Genomic DNA, 12,579 nt, shown 5'->3' on the forward strand with positions numbered 1-12,579 from the left:
TAATTACTAACAGACTGGAACCTAAGCTGGATTTTCAACAACAATTAGAGCAGGCCAAATTTAGGAGTGGCTCTGGAACGAATGACCAACTACAAGTAATAAAATTCTTAATAGAGAAAGTTACAGAATACAACAAGCCATTGATATTAATATTTGTAGACTTTGAGAAAGCGTTTGACTCAGTCCAGCATAGCTCCATGTTAAGAGCTCTTACAGTATTGATCATAGGTACACAAATTATAGCAACACAAATATATTTCCCTTCGAGAGGGGTATTGGGCAAGGAGATACCATCTCTCCTAAGCTATTCACCGCTTTGTTGCAGAGTGCTATGAGAAACAATAATTGGGAGAATATTGGAGTCAACATAAACGAAGAATTTCTGAACAGCTTGAGATTTACAGACGACATAGTCCTTATTGCAAACCGGGTAGATCATGCCTGCCAGCTTCTTTAAGACCTTCAGAGCTCGTGCACACGAGTTGGACTTAAAATTAATTTCTCCAAAACACAGTATATGACCAACCTAGTACTGGCGAAAAACATCTCAACTAACGGCAAGCAAATTGAACAGGTGTATAGCTATAAATATCTGGTCCACGAGATTAAATTAGGAAGAGATAATCAAACAACGGAGCTAAACAGGAGAATAGGACTGGCATGGGCGGCTTACGGAAACCTGAGAGAAGTCTTTAGATCAGATACTCCCATGTGCTTGAAAAGGAAGGTCTTTGATCAATGTGTACTCCCAGTTCTAACGTATGAAGCAGAAACATTGACCCTTTCCAGAAAAGTAATCAATAAAATACAAGTGGCACAGAGAGCGATGGAGAGGTCAATGTCCCTCAGTGACAGAGTCTCAAATACAATAATTACGAGAAAAACTTGTGTTACTGACGCAGATCAAAGGATTACAACATTCAAATGGAACTGGGCGGGGCATGTTGCCAGATTAAAAGATGGAAGGTGGACGAAGAAAATTCTGGAATGGAGACCTAGACACGATGCTTATCTTAATGGAGGACGTCTTCCAACAAGGTGGTCAGATGACATCAAGTGCATTTAGCACAACTGGATTCAGGGTGCTCAAAATAGAATGCATTGGAATTATTTACGGAAGGCCTATGTCCAGCAGTGGACTCAAAACGGCTGATGATGATGAATTAATATACAAACAATATTCACGATTAATTACAAATTTTTGACTTTATTACTGAAGATTTTTAAATGATTTCAATGGTGTAAATCTTATGGTGGTGATATAATAACCAATAGAGGGCGATACTTGTTCAGCCCCACTGAGCGAGTAATCTGTATCTGTCAAACGTCTACAAATCACAAAAAGTTATATTGTACCTTTAATTTACTAGTCCGGTCCTGAACAAACGCGTGTTTCCAGCGTACGTTTTTTGTTTAAACCGTCTGTAGCTTAAGTGTATGTTCACACAGACTGCTATGACGCGATCAGCGATGCAATGCTTTGTTATGCTATGCGTTACATAGCAAGTTATTATCTGTGGGTGTTTCAATACAATGATATGCTTGTGAGCTAGTCGCCACCGTCCTAATAAAAATATTACTACGCGGTTTTTGTTTGATGATCTATCTTACACAACATTGTTTTTCAGATTCCTTGCCACTGGGATGTCTTATAGAAGTTTAGCATTCAGTTTTCGTTCAGGAGTCTTGACAGTTGTAAAAATAGTACAAGAAATTTGTTTAGAAATATGAAAAGTTTTTCTACAGAAGAAATGTTGATACAAGACAGAATGTTTTTCCAATTATCAACACCTCAAATAAGCAAGAACATATATAGTAACGTAATTACTAATAAACAGTAATTAATACTTACTTGTTACTTGTAACTCCTTTGCAACCTAAACCCATAATTTATTTATCTTGTCCCTATTGTGATAGTTTTTGATCGTTGATCTCATAGGGCCAGACGAATTCTAACATTGTTTATTATTTTTCCACATCCATAGCTCGCGAGATATGCGACTATTGGCGATGGAATCAAAAATTCTTGAAAACCAAACCGAAGCGCATATGAGCCGCTACTAGCATTGCATCGCATCGCACTAAATCGCGCGCTATTTGAACAAGGCGCTTAAGATACAAGTGTTTGATATAATCGCATAGCAAAGCATCGCATTGCTTTTCGCGCCATAGGTCTGTGTGAACGTACACTAAGCGTGAATTTATTATAGGTGAAAATTTAACAAGGAACGGAGACAGAAGGTTAAAAGGAAATGCTTAAATTGACAAAGAAGTATAGGTAGGAAACATAGTCAGGACCGTAAAGTCTCTTTAACTAGAATGGATTGGATACATACTGAGACGACCACACACAGTATGCTAAGAAAGATAACTTTGTAGACAATAAGAGCAATAAATAGTGAGGACTAAAAAGTTCAATGCAGACAGAAAGAAATTTAAAATAGTCAGCATCAAAAACAGTCAGTTTTAAAGTAAAAAGAAGACCAATCTCATTTCAGAATAAGATTTTCAAAACGCACTGGGGTCAGCCATAATCTATAAGCCTTTGGTGATGATGATGATGATAAAATATATACAAGTCTATTTAAATCTACATCTGACAAGATATTCACGTATAGAAGTTTATATTGTACATTATAACAATAAAAAATCTTTCATATATATACATTATTACTATCAGCGACAACACTATTTGGAATGTCATCATTTTCAGCTTTTTCAAGGCTCTCGACATCATCCTTGTATTTTCCATTACTTCGATGAAATAATTTAAGCATCGCTACTTCTATATTTATATCCATCCTAATTAAAGTTATAATTAAAACTACAGATATACTGAGGGAAAACCAATCAGGTAAAAACATTGTATATAATATTATACTATTTAAAGTAACAGATCCGTAGGACCAGCTCAGTAGTTCGTCATATACAAAAATTGGCAACCAAAAGAAGACAATGATATTAGCAGGAACCAATCCGTAACTTTTGAGTTTGCTTTCGTTTTGTTTACTTCTGTAATCTAGAAAGTTAAACACCAAAAGAACCAACGCTACTAAATAATAAAGTCCAGTGACAATAAACACTTTGGTAAAATAAACAATAGTCAATATTAAAGCAGCAATTAAGTAAATTAAATAAATAGCATATTTGTTAAACATTGCCGAAGATTTTACAAAGTTGTGACTGTGAATATTTACAAACCAGTCGAAAGCAACAAACAAACCAATTAGAAATAGCACTGTTAGTGATATACTGTTTATCATCGAAACACTGGTGTAAACAATACTTGCTACAATAGCATACAAATGCAGTAGATCTAAAGATGCATAAAATATTGGAAAGAAGATCATAAACACTATATGCCATATGGAGTGATGAAGAATGTATATGTTGGTGTTTGTTTTTAGTTTTGGATTCTTTATAATAATTGTAATTATGCAGATGTCAGCCACTATGGATAAAATGGCTATTATTAGTTTTATTGAGTCGGTAACGTATGCCGTGTAGTGAAGAATTTCATAAGTTTCTTTCATTTGCTCGTAAAAGGCAGTCACATTAATGTTTGCTACAGGATCTTCTTCGATTTCGGCAATATTAATGGTATCCGCCATGGTGAACCTAAAATAAATTATTTAAAAGTTAGGTATAGGCTTCATTAGTCTATAAAATGGAATAGTATCCATCGTAATTCTCTTTGCCTTCAACCTTGTGTTACATGAGCTTCCTTATAACATGTTTCCAGAAGTGTTTATGTCAAAGCAAGCCAACGTTAATCTACACTCAGTTGCAAAAAAATCGATCCATTCCTTATTTCTTATTTATTTGAAGTTGTATAACTTTAGAGACATTAAATTACGTATGTAAATTTAGGTGTTCCCTCGTATACGAGAAATAAAATAATATTTTTAATATTGCTTTTATATTTCTTAAAACAAATTGGTATTTCAGGTTTTTGTCAAAAAGGGTCTGAAGCAAGTAGATATTTATTGAATGTTGTTTTTAATTCAACAACCATACTAGTATAGTGATTTTATTTTCAAAACGTGTTATATTTTTATTTAATTATCCTTCCTAAATGTCTCTAACTTCGACAGATGCTGCAAGGGCGGTGACTTTAGTTCAAGATGGTCGTAACCAATATTAAGCAGCTGAAATGTTGGGTGTTAGTCAATCTTCGGTTCAAAGAGCAGTACGGCGTTTTAGCGACAGCGGTAACTTCGCAAGAAGACCAGGATCAGGTCGTAGAAGGGTAACATCCCAAAGAGATAATCGATTTCTGGTCTGATCATGTTTGAGAAATCGGCATCTAACTTCAGTTGAACTGGAAAATCGTCTGAGTAAAGTGAGAAATGTGGATGTAAGCAGATGGACAGTTCGTCGACGACTTGTAGAAGGTAATTTATTATCCAGAAGGCCAGCCCTATCTCCAATACTATCCATAGAACATTGCAGAGCTCGCCTTGCTTTTGCAAGAAAACATGAAAACTGGAGTGATGCAGATTGAAGCAATGTATTGTTCTCAGATGAGTCCAGATTTTGTCTAAGGTCACCAGACGACCGAGAAAGGGTTTGAAGAAGACACGGAGAGCGATATTTTCAATGTAATATTGCGGTAAGAATAAGTTATCGGTAGGGCTCCGTTATGGTTTGGGCTGGTATCAGTTCAGAAGCCCATACTGATTTAGTTATTGTAGATAGAGGTTCTATGACTGCTGCAAGATACATAACAAGTATTTTAGATCAGCATGTGGTACCTTTTGCTCCTTTCATTGGACCTAATTTTATTTTTATGGAAGACAACGCGCGTCCTCACCGTGCTAGAATCTTCAACCAATATATAGAGGAGGTGGGAATTGCCCGTATGAACTTGCCAGCTTGCAGTCCCGATCTCAATCCCATAGAACATCTATGGGATATGATGGGAAGACGTCTTCGAGCACGAGTACCCCGTCCAAACAACTTGGCTGAACTTACAGCGGCTCTTCGAGATATATGGGACCAATTGGATGAATTTGATATCCAGAAGTTAATTACCTCAATGCCTAGACGTGTACAGGCTGTTATAAGGGCCCGAGGGGGAAGCACTAGATATTGATTTATTATTAATGTTTTTCTTAATTTCAGAAAGTTTTGACTATTCTTGTATTTTTGAGTTTTGGCGAATTGTCTCTATAAATAAATGATTTTTTTGGATAATCTGTAAAAATTATTTTAATCTAACATATACTTTTACATATATACCTGATTTAAAACTAATATCTTCAAACGTTTTCTTTTTTCAGCAAATAATACCCATGGATCGATTTTTTTGCACCTGAGTGTATATTAATCTTACATCAGATATTATTTCTAAAGAAAAATACGAAAATCTCGAAGGTAATACAAAAATAAAGACAGTCATATTTTAATTACTTACACGTTCGTTTCGGTAGATTGTAATGTAATTCTAGTCGCCTTAGATAGCAGATTTTATACAATTTTGATTATAGACATATATTTATTCTTGCAAATATTCGTCATCTGAAAAGTAATTATTTTATAAAAGATCTAATAAATTAAATTTTAAAATAACTATAAATATATTATTATTTATATATATTTGAATTATACAATACTCAGAATAAATCAGGAGCATACATGCAAAAACCGATAAATCCATTTTTTAAATTTTTTAACCTGAATATGGACTCATATCAATTAAGTAGCCCTCTCTGTTTCAAGAATATAAAATTCCAACAGAAACTGATATTTTCCCTTTAAAATTATGCGCAAAATTGACCAGTTCGAGCAAAGGCCGATAAATCCAAATTTCAAGCAAAACCCGATATACCTTTAAATAATTAATTCGCCATCTATACTGCAAATCCATAATATCCTGCTTACTTATAGTAAATTGCTTTATGCTGTTTCGGGCTTCGTTTTATAGTAGTAGCATAAACAAAGAAGTATACTTCTTTTCCTACGGTAGTGGTTTGTAAATTTAAAAAAAGAGAGGACTGTGTTACCTTAATCACGTTGTCGGAATTAAGGAGAATTAAGGATTAAGAGGTTGTTATGTTGTTTATGAATTACGTATTAAGCAGTTGTTTAATATAATTGTAAGTTTTAACAATGGAAGCAAGTGTGTTGGAAATTGGTATAGGAAATAGAAAAAAAAAGAAAAGTGAGACCACGAGGCAGAAATTGCAAAAGCAAAGGTAACAGGTAAAAAATAAATTATGATGTTCGTTACCTAACCCATTTTTTGTTTTAGATATCGTGATAGCGATCCTTATTTGGAAAACTTACAATACTGCAATCACTGCAATAGCATTGTTGAAAGTGACATTCGAGTCATTCGAAATAAAATTTTTGAAAAAAAAAATGTGAAGTCGGAACAGGATATCAAATTGTGTCATTACATGTCAGTAATTTCAATTGAAAGGAAAAGATCGACAACAGAATGAGCAGTTAAAGGGCGTAACTTTTCCGTACACTACCTCTTGTCGAAAAGAGTCAGCAAGAAAAAAGTTTAGGTATGTCAAGCATGTTTCTTGAAATGTGTGAATATTAAAAAAGATCGCATAAACTACGTTGCTAAAACATTGTCAGACGGAAATATCCCAAAAAAAATCGGGGTGGAGAGATCACGTGTCCACAAAATCTGTTGTCAAAAATAATAAAATAAGAAAAATCGGTAAGATAGTTTCGAAACAAATTCATGTTATTGTTACTTCTAATAAGACAGAGAATTTTATTTTTCACGTTAAGAACGGCTATGAATAACTATTCTGATGAGCTTTATTAAAGCGAAATACGTATCAATAGATACATAGACGCTTTGAACGTGAAATAAAATCTTTTCTGTCTTTTTCATTTTCAATAAAATAAGAGTTTATTGGTAAACTACAAGGAAGAGAAATTCATTATAATAGAAAGAAAGCAAGACGAATTTATTTGGTCGCTGATCTAAGCATAAAGAAATTACATGGTATGTACCTCACTCAATGCGACCCTGAACTGAGGAGGATATTCATTAATGATTTTAACATTGGGTTTTCTACTCCAGCATCAGATGTATGCGCACAATGTACTAGACTAAAATTTTAAATTAGAATGAAAATTAACGAGGTAACGAAAAGAGATTGTCGTACTGAGTTGGGTATCCACCAAAAGAGGGCTTTTAATAATCTGCTAAAAGAAACTCCTGTAAATTCCATTACATTGTGCTTTGATATGCAGCAGATGCAGCCTTTGCTCAAAACAGCTATTAATAATGCCTTTTATGCACAGCAGATTAGCATGTATGTTTTTTGCTGCGTTGATAGCCAGTCCAAACATCCAACTTTTGAAGTTATACTTCTATACGCGCGTTCGACGTTGGAAATTTGTACGGGAGTGAATCGGCAAAATTATTACATATGTAAGATATAGGTAAGAGAGAGACAAGATATATTTTCTCTCTTTCTCTCTCGAGAATGCATGACCGAGAACTGTCAATTTTGAAATACATTAGTGTTATATCTAATTGGCAAATTTTTTGCGTGTTTTGTTCATACGCTGGTATATGTGAGTTCGAATCCCAACACGAATTTCCTTTTTTATTTTTGAAATATTTAAAAACCCCATGTTAATCTTATTAAATATATGTAATATACGCAAAAATGCAAAATTTTAAAATAAAATAAAAATTTACAACATAATCCGAGTTGTTGGTTTTTTTTTATCTTCCACAAAGATTTTTTGAAGTTGTACTTCTATATGCGCATTCGACGTTGGATATTTGTACGCGACTGAATCGGCAAAATAATTACATATGTAAGATATAGGTAAGAGAGAGACAGAAGATATATTTTCTCTCTTTTTCTCTCTCGAGAATAAAAAAGTTTTTTGTGTAAATATATTTAATATTTATTAATATTATTATTATTTTTTTAATAATATTATCATGGTAAATTAAACATATGCGTAAGTAAGTTATGTATATTGTCATTTTTAAATACTTATGAATATTGCATTTTAATTTGTATTGTATTAATATATTGAATTATGTTGCAGTGTACTGTACTGTATTTTTATATTAATAACAAAATAAACAATGAATTTTACTGCAGAATATGTGTAAAAATTTTTTTTTGCATTCAACTCCTTTCATACATATATTAAAATAGAAATATACATTTTCATCAAAATATTGATTCAATCCTTCATTTACTATACTCCTATTACAGGTCAAATGTTGTTTATATACAGCAAACGATGCACCATATACCAATATACCTAATTCTGTTTCTTTTCTGCTCTCTGGTACCTATAGCATTACTTATATAATGATTGTGCAGATTGACTCGCATATAAATTTGTAACGGCGAACGCGTGTATAAAAGTATAACTTCTACCGGCAGTCCCACTGGACTGCCACACCCGTTTTTTTACGTGGACTGAAGATCAGGCAGGTAGGGAATCAATTGAAATAGGTTCTGCACTTGTAAATTATTTGGATTCTTTAGAGTACGATAATATTACGACACTTCGCATCTTTTGCGACGGATGCGGTAAACAAAACAAAATGTTCCATATTAATCATTCATATATTCATACTTGTTCACGGGCCATTCGTACTTTCTAGCAGACAGGGTATTTGGGAGAGTAGAAAAGCTTCTAAGAAAAAAACCCACAATTCTCTTTAGAGAGAAATGTGAAGAAATTTACAAACAAATTAGATTTGGTAAAAAGATAGGCATTGACTGGAGATTGTTTAATATGAAAGAGCTACAAGTTGGCTTGAAAAAAGTGAAAGCGCTAGCCGATACAAAGAAGATTGTAATAAAAAAATTTAACAATGGCAAATTTATAAAAATACGATCATTCTAAAACTATTATTTTACCAGTGGGTTGCAAAATTTTGAAAAACTTTTGCAACCAAAATTTTCCGATATTGAGTTGACCATCTCAGAAAAAGAATTGACATGAGGTATCCCCGTAAAGAAAAAAAAATTCCCTTAAACACTTATTAAATCAACAGTTCGATAAAAATTGGGAGAAATTACTTGACTGGTACGGGTAATTGCTTAATGGCAAAAGTTCAAATGAAAAGGATGAGGAGGAAGAGGAAGGGGAGACATGCGAGTGCCTGGAAGAGGAACCAACGCTTCAGATTTGAGCCTTTTTTAAAATTGTTAAATACTTATAATAAAAATAATTTTCTACATTCTAGTTCGTTTATCTTCTTTTATTTACAACAAAAATATGGTGCTCTTGCAAAGATCTTTCAAGCAAAAACCGATAAATATCTGTTTTCAAGCAAAACCCGATAAATTAAAAAAAATCAAAAATAAAAACAGTAAAAAAAGATAATATAATAAAATTCTATAATTTTATTACATGACTTATAACTACTATTTATTTCCAATATAATGTTTCTTTAAATTGTTATGGAATTTTGCTGTACAAGTTTTTGGCTTTTATCTCAAAATTGAAAAAAGTGGAGTTATCGGTTTTTGCATGTATGCTCCTGAAATTTAATGTTAATGCTTTCTAAAATGCTTTTGTAGAACATCTCTATACAATGGTGGTATATCCCTATCAATCATATTAGTGGGAGTTGTAAATTAATTTGTTTAAGGAGTGTCAAATGGAAGAACATTGTTAAGCAGGCCAAGACTCACAAAGGGTTGTAGCGTCCTTAGAAGAAGAAGGATTCAAACAAATTACATGTAGCCACAACATCCTTATGAACGAGAAAATATAGAAGAGGATAAAAAACAGTTATTAGATACATCAAATAATGTTACGAAAAAGGCTTTATATTTGCTAATGTCCCTGATCTATTGTTATTGACATGTTCGTCATATTAACAAAAACTATTTGAATTTGTTGGTTGATTCTTATTACTTATTGTGCTTCCACAGATGACCTTGCATGGTTGATGGGAATTATTAAATAAAAAATGGTGCAAAAATTAAAATGTACCTACATATTTTTTTTATTTCGACAAACTTCAAATGAACCACATGCCATTAAAACAATTATTTAATTTATTTAACACACTTAACTTGCCTAACGACTATGTGTTTCCAAATAATGGCGACTGCTGTAATAAGGGGGCTGTTCAATTATGTATTAAATTACAAGTGATATTATTTAATATGATCCGTAAATATCTAAATGTGATAAATAATTATGAGAAGTTGTATGTTCCATCAGCATCCAAAGTATATATAAAATAGACCAGTGACTGATGTTTTAGGAAAACAAATTCGTTATTTTTGTTTTTTTATTGGATATCTTTCATAATAAAGGCCAATAAGGGAATAATTGCAGTAATAACATCAGTTACTTATGCTAGTTTTTTGTCTTCGTGGTTGGATTCTGATTATGAGCTATTTGATTTACTTTGTTAGAAAATATTTTATGTAGTACTTACGAATGATTTGAAGCAGGCTATAGTTGTGTTTGACAGTAAACTTGGCTCGTCGTTTCAGGTTGCTTCGCGGTATACACTATTATTTTTATAATGCTTTAATTTACTGTTTTTGTAATACGTTTACGGCTCGTCTCGACTCGATTAGATTCGTTTCGTAATACGTTATAGTTTAGTTCGTCTCACTTAAAATATTATTTATTGTCAAATTCTCCGTTTTTGATGTATGACTGACATTGCCTTTAGGTTTTACCTGAATACAATTGTCGCATTCGCAAGGTATTTTGACAATGACAGAACAATTAACAACATTAATTATTAAAATTATAAAACACAATAAAATACCAGAAGAATGGAGAACTTCTTCTTCTTCTTCGTGCGACTAGGATTACTCCTGTTTATCTACCTCTTATTCTGTTTCAGTCGTTGTGGACTGTACATTATCTTTCCACCTTTTTGGCGGAATTTCCAACGGGTCTTCTGTTATACGGCTTGTTGTTTTTACAGATGTTCGCTAATCTATCTAGTCCCATTCGGTTTACATGTTCGTTCCAGTTTTTTTTCTTGTTTTGATCCACCTGTTAATATTTTGAATTTTGCATTGTTCGCATATACTTTTGTTGGTTTGTCTGTCTTTTAATGATATGCCCGCTATTGATCTTAATACTTTCATTTCGATATTGTTGATTTGTTGTTTCGTCTGTCTTGTATCGGTCCTTGTCTCCGCTGCATATGTTAGGATTGGTCTTACTATTGTCTTGTATACTTTCATTTTGCTTTCCGTGGTCAGATATTTGTTTCTCCATATGGATTCTTGGAGGCAACCACTTAATCTTGTCGCTTTTGATGCTTGCCTTGTGGTCTCTGTTCTTATATCCCTGCCATTAGTGATCTCTACTCCTAGGTAACTGAATTTCATTACTTGTTCTACAATTTTGCCGTCTATATTTAGTTTGCATCTACGCGGCTCTTTACTGATCACTATAGATTTAGTTATTTCTCCTGATATTCTCAAGTTTGTTTGCTGTGATATTTAAGGTGTGGAGCTGCCTTTGTAGGTCATCTTCGTTATTAGCAATTAGTACTGCATCATCGGCATAGCATAGTATCGTGATTTTATGCGCTCCCATGTGGTATCCGTGTCGCTTTTTTACTTCGTGAATTATTTGATTCATCACCATATTGAATAACAATGGACTGAGCGAGTCTCCTTGGCGGATTCCTCCTTTTAGTTCTATGCATTCTGTTTCCCCTGTTGGCATTATAACTTTGGTCATGTTGTTTTTGGTAATTTCATTAATTGTCCTTATTATCTGATGGTCTATTTGTTCAGCTTGTAATAAATTTAAGATGTCATTTCGCTTCACCCTGTCAAAAGCAGAATGGAGAACGAGCGAACTAATTTTAGTATTCAAAAAAAGAAGATAAAAAACAACTAAAATTTTACAACTGCTCATAACTGAGAGGATAAGTTTAGCAGATGAACAACAGGTTTTTCGTAGTGGAAGATCGTGTACAGATGCAAAATTCGTTATAAGCAAACTACTTAGAAATCAATAGAGTATAATAGACCAGCATTTCTGTGTCTGATTGACCTAAAGAAAGCGTTTGACAAAGTAAGACTCAAAGATGTAATCCATCTTCTGTGTAATAGAGAAGTCTCTTCTCTATTAAAATCATCTTTCTTGAAAATCATCAAAAGCGTTTACAAAGAAAGAGGATAGAGAATGAGAAACAAAGAAATAAAAATAATCTGTTATGCAGACGACGCAATATTGATAGCTCAAGATGAAGATATTCTGCAAAGACTGGTCCACAAAAACTATAGCGGGATAAGATGGTCAAAAGTGCCCTCCCACCGTACAGTACCGCGATTTATGCTTTCAATAAAGCATATAAAAAAATGATTTAATACAAATTTTTAGCTTTCCAGAGACCATAGAATCTATTAAATCTAAAAAAGAAGCTTTTTTCAACTTTAATTTTTTCTGAGCGCAATTTTGCTTTAAAAAATTTGAAAAAATTTATCAAGATGTATCTTTAGAATACAAAATAGCCTGATTTTTTTCAAATTTTTATATTTAAAATTGAGCTCAGGAAAAATCGTTAAAATTTTCAATAATTCCTTAAGTTATGTTAATAATTTTTGGCTAGCTTTTAAATAGTAATTTTTTATG

At 32.9% G+C, this 12,579-nt stretch overlaps 1 protein-coding gene and 1 long non-coding RNA gene across 3 annotated transcripts in view; one reads left to right on the forward strand and one right to left on the reverse strand.

Annotated features, from left to right (window-relative positions):
* LOC140451432 (somatostatin receptor type 2-like) overlaps positions 1 to 12,579 on the forward strand; it is a 1,059,667-nt gene that overhangs the window by 463,956 nt on the left and 583,132 nt on the right. The window lies entirely within an intron of this gene.
* On the reverse strand, positions 1,768 to 10,509 carry LOC140451431 (uncharacterized). Its single transcript, XR_011952045.1, has 3 exons — positions 10,406 to 10,509; positions 5,417 to 5,520; positions 1,768 to 3,618 (listed from the first exon to the last, which is right to left on the reverse strand). It is a non-coding gene; the product is annotated as an uncharacterized lncRNA (long non-coding RNA).

Source organism: Diabrotica undecimpunctata, chromosome 9, assembly GCF_040954645.1.
Source record: "Diabrotica undecimpunctata isolate CICGRU chromosome 9, icDiaUnde3, whole genome shotgun sequence".
Lineage (NCBI taxonomy): Eukaryota > Metazoa > Arthropoda > Insecta > Coleoptera > Chrysomelidae > Diabrotica > Diabrotica undecimpunctata.